Raw genomic sequence first — 5,110 nt, forward strand, 5'->3', positions numbered from 1 at the left:
ATCACAGCTCACAGCAACCTCCAACTCCTGGGCTTAGGCGATTCTCTTGCCTCAGCCTCCCGAGTAGCTGGGACTACAGGCGCCCGCCACAATGCTCAGCTATTTTTTTGTTGCAGTTTGGCCAGGGCCGGGTTTGAACCCACCACCCTCAGTATTTGGGGCCAGCACCCTACTCACTGAGCCAAAGGCGCCACCCATTTCTTTTGTGTTTTAAAGAAACACAGTGTGGCTCTGCTGTAATCCTAGCACTCTGGGAGGCTGAGGCAGGTAGAATGCTTGAGCTCACTAGTTCAAGACCAGCCTGAGCAAGAGTGAGACCCCATCTCTACTAAAAACAGAAAAAACTAGCCGGGCATGGTGGTGGGTGCCTGTAGTCCCAGCTACTTGGTAGGCTGAGACAAGAGAATTGCTCAAGCTCAAGAATTTGAAATTGCTGTGAGCTATGACTCCACAGCACTCTACCCAGGGCGACAGAGTGAGACTCTGTCTCAAAAAATAAAATAAAATAAAAAAAATAAGGGTACTCATTGAGTGGTATCGTGCATCAGCTCTCCAGCAATTGGAAAGCAAAAGACTAACAGTTTAGGAAAGAAAAGGAAAGTGCACCATACTGAATTAAAAATTAGTCTTTGTTTGGGAGGCTGTAGCTCAGTGGGTAGGGCACCGGCCCCAGATACCAAGGGTGGCAGGTTCAAACCCAGCCCTGGCCAAACTGCAACAAAAAAATAGCCGGGCGTTGTGGCGGGCGCCTGTAGTCCCAGCTACTCGGGAGACTGAGGCAAGAGAATCACTTAAGCCCAGAAGTTGGAGGTTGCTGTGAGCCTGTGACACCAAGGCACTCTACCAAAGGGCAATAAAGTGAGACTCTTGTCTCTACAAAAAAAAAATTTGTAAAAGAAAAGAAAATTAGCCTTTGTCTAGCTTACCAATTAGAAGACACAGTTGGCTCAGTAAAAGTGAGCTGAATCTCTAGCGTGTGTTCAATGAGGGTTGGGATCTTGGAGTTGGTATTTTGAGTAAGTGATCCAGGAAGAGGCTGTGGGTGACCAGGAGTCTCCTAGATTAGCTGCAGAGGATTTCCTTCAACCTAACCAGAGTTGTGGAAACGGGAACATCTCCTCCCAAGCTTCACAATATGTCCATTCACGAACACAGTGGAATTTTATTCTTTCAAATGTCATGCGCTGTCACTGATTGACAGAGTTAAGATGTACCTGGAAATGACTGTCAAGACGAGCTTGGTGGGTAACCAGGAATAAAAGGTGATGTTATCTCAGAAGGTTGCCATTTAGAAATGTGCCCTAATTACGGTTATTTAGGTCAATGTGTCCACACTTCAGCATCCTCCCAAATGTAGAGGATGTTGATTACGTGTCCTCAGAAAGCTGCTTGTTCTGATTGATAGTGAGTTTGGTAAATTATAGATAGTGACTACTAAGAAACAAGTGGGAAAACCAGACTGGCAGCATGATGCTTGGGGTAAGCCCTGGGTAATGATTTGGCCACGAGAGGAGGGACCACCAGAGACTAATGAGAATAGTGGTAAAATGGGGATAAAAGCTAAAAATAGGCAGAGTACTGTTCTTTATTCCCTTTTCAGTATAATTTTTTTTCTTTTTCTTTCTTCCTCTTTTTTTTTTTTCAGAGACAAGGTCTTGCTCTGTCACCCAAGCTGGAGTGTAGTGGCTCGACTATAGCTCACTCCAACCTCTAATGCCCAGGCTCAGGCGATCCTCCCACCCCAGCCTCCCGAGTAGCTGGGACTGTACAGGTGCATGCCACTGGGCCCAGCTAATTCTTTTATATTTTCTAGAGACAGGGTCTCACTATGTTGCCAGGGTGGTCTTGAACTCTTGGCCTTTAGTGATTCTCCCCCCTGAGTTTCCCAAAGCACTGGGACTACAAGCATCCATTGAGCCCAGCCTCATTATAAATATGTTTCTGATAATAAATACAGGGGGAGGGGAGGGAGCCTTACTTGGGTTTAATCTTCTCAGAGTGATTTGAATCAGAATGAATGTTCCTAAGCCAAAACACAAATTTAGCTGCTTCTTCCCCACTTTTTACTTCAAATTCCAGGCTTTGTCTTTCATTTCTCTGCTCTTGGGCTTTGGGTAGTGCCACATCTGGTGGTGGTTTGTGTGAAAGGAAATAATATATATAATAGTTTCCTGTTTGGTCATTTTTAACCTATCCCTATACTGGACAGAATTTGACCCACTTTACTCAGTCGCAGTGTCTCATCACTGAAATGCCGATTATTTACAACCGTTGGCCAGGCAGGGTCTCAGTGCATTACCCCTAGCCCCACCCCACCCCCACCCAGGCCCCTTATCCTGACTCTTATTGTCATTTACACAAATTGTTACTAGCTTAGAGTAGATTTATCTCTGTGGCACCTGCAATTATTGTTTTTTTTTTTTTTTTTTTTACCTACAATTACTTTTGACAAGAAACTCAAGTCTAGTAAATATTGCCATTACCATTACCCTCTTACTCATATTCGGTGGCAAATTTTACTTTATTCCCAAATTAAAAAAGCAAAACAAAACTGAGCTTTATAATGTATTGTGTAATAACTGGCATCGTTTTTTGTAATGCCAATAATAAAATGGAAGATATTTAACACTTTGAATTCTCTTTTTCTGACTTGACTTTTGTCCTCACCCCAGCCATCCTTGACACCTTGCCTGGGAGACCTTTCTCTGTTACTCATTTACTGCAAAAGTGGCCAGATTTTCTCTCTGCGGGCGAGGCCAATTGTGGTACTGAAGGTGTGAGGGACCACGGATTAGTGATGCTATTTCTGTGCATCAGAATCTCTTCACACCGCTCACACATCATACGCTTCAACTATACAGCCAATACTGACAGTTCCCAAATCTGTGTATGTTTGGGGGGGAGGAGGAAAATTCCATTCTGCAGTCATGTCTTGCTTTTTTACTCTACTCCTTTCAGCTAATTCCAATTTATTCTTCTTCAGAGACGTTAGCAACGTACGGATAGATGCTTCATTTTAGTTTGGACCTCCTGAAATATTTATGAGGAAACAGAGAAAATGTTTATAACATCACAGCAAGTTTGCTTAGGGCAGAGGGAGTAAATGCCAACCCTTGGGCCATATGCAGACGTCAGCCTGTTTGTGTTACAGGGTCTTTTACATTTTTAAAGTGTTATGGGACAGTTTTAAAAAGAAAGAATGAAGACAGAGATTATATATGCCCTACAAAATTTAAAGTATTTACTGCCTGGCCCTTTGCAGAAAGTTTGCTGATGCCTCAGGATGGCATCATGGATTAAAATGTAAAGCTTTGGGACAAGCAAGGGGGCTCACGCCTGTAATCCCAGCACTTTGGGAGGCTCAGGTGAGATCTGATGATGCCACTGTGCCCTCACCTAGGCAACAGAGCAAGACCCTGTCTCTTAAAAAAGTTAAATTAAATTAAAAGCCTTATATTTAGAGCAGCTGGTAGTTCTCTTTGAACTTTCTTTTTTTTTTTTTTTTTTTTTTTTTTTTGAGACAGAGCCTCAAGCTGTCACCCTGGGCAGAGTGCCGTGGCATTACAGCTCATAGCAACCTCCAACTCCTGGGCTCAGGCGAGTCTCCTGCCTCTGCCTCCCAAGTAGCTGGGACCACAGGCGCCTGCCACAACGCCCGGCTATTTTTTGGTTGCAGCCGTCATTGTTGTTTGGCGGGTCCGGGCTGGGGATTTGAACCCGCCACCTTAGGTGTACATGGCTGGCGCCTTAGCCGGTTGAGCTATAGGCGCCGAGCCTGAACTTTCAACATGAAGTGTTAATTGGGTACTATATTCCAATTTACTTTTTTTTTTTTAAGACAGTGTCTCAAGCTGTCACCATGGGTAGAGTGCCATGGCATCATAGCTCACAGCAAACTCCAACTCGGGCTCAAGCGATTCTCTTGCCTTAGTTTTTCTATTTTTAGTAGAGATGGGGGTCTTGTTTTTGCTCAGGCTGGTCTCGAACTCATTAGCTCAAGCAATCCACCTGCCTTGCCCTCCCAGAGTGCTAGGATTACAGGCATGAGCTACCATGCCCGGCCCCAATTGACTATTTTAATTGATTAGATATTGGCACTCCTTAAGTGCTCTTCTACTGCTTCTCAATTCTGCCTGCATTTTATTTATTTATTTTCATTTATTTTATTTATTTATTTTTGGAGACAGAGTCTCACTTTGTCACCCTCAGTAGAGTGCTGTAGCATCATAGCTCACAGCAACCTCAAACTCTTGTGCTCAAGTGATTCTTTTGCCTCAGCCTTCTTAGTAGCAGGGACTATAGGCACCCGCCACAACATCCGGCTTTTTTTTTTTAAGGGACAAGGTCTCACTCTTACTCAAGCTGGTCTCCAACTCCTGAGCTCAGGTGATCCATCCACCTTGGCCTCCCAAAGTGCTAGGATTATAGGAGTGAGCTGCTGGGCTGAGCCTCTGGCTGCATTTTAAAACTATCTGGAGAGCTTTGGAAATACTGTTGCCTAGGCCCCTGAACCAGAGATTCTGATTTAATTGTTCAAAGAGGGGCCTGGGCACAGGTGTTTCTTATATGCACTTTGGGTGGTTCTAACGTGTCTCCAGGTCCCAGACCTACACCACCCAAAAGTCTATTCGTAGATTGACAAGTAGCCTATATTCATAGGCAGTTTTTTTGTTTTTTGTAAGAGACAGTCTTACTTTGTCGCCCTCAGTAGAGTACCGTGGAGTCACAGCTCACAGCACTCCTGGGCTTAGGCAATTCTCCTGCCTCAGACTTCATTAGAAATTTAATAGGAATGCATTAAAATTGTTCTTTAATTTCCAGACAGAAGTGTTGCTCAGGGAAATTTTAACTGAGATAATTTTGAAATGTAAAGAGCATATGAAACAGATAGTGCAGAGCCCAGAGAAACAGAATTTGAAAAACAGAAACTGAGAGGCGCACGCTGAGAAAAGAGAGACAGAAAAAAAGAAAGAAAGAAAGAAGCCACTCAGAATTTCAATACACAAATCACTGAGTAGATTTCTTGCTATCTGGGTGAGTGTGTCTATTTTCAAAAGTGCTATTAACATAAACAGAGCAGTAAATCTGGGGCAACATGCTTTTTTTTTTT

General features: G+C 43.7%; 1 protein-coding gene across 1 annotated transcript in view; it reads left to right on the forward strand.

The window, feature by feature from the left end:
* IKZF3 (IKAROS family zinc finger 3) overlaps positions 1 to 5,110 on the forward strand; it is a 70,734-nt gene that overhangs the window by 49,685 nt on the left and 15,939 nt on the right. The window lies entirely within an intron of this gene.

The sequence above is a fragment of the Otolemur garnettii genome, unplaced genomic scaffold (genome assembly GCF_000181295.1).
Source record: "Otolemur garnettii isolate 467f Iridium unplaced genomic scaffold, OtoGar3 scaffold00018, whole genome shotgun sequence".
NCBI classification, from domain to species: Eukaryota; Metazoa; Chordata; class Mammalia; order Primates; family Galagidae; genus Otolemur; species Otolemur garnettii.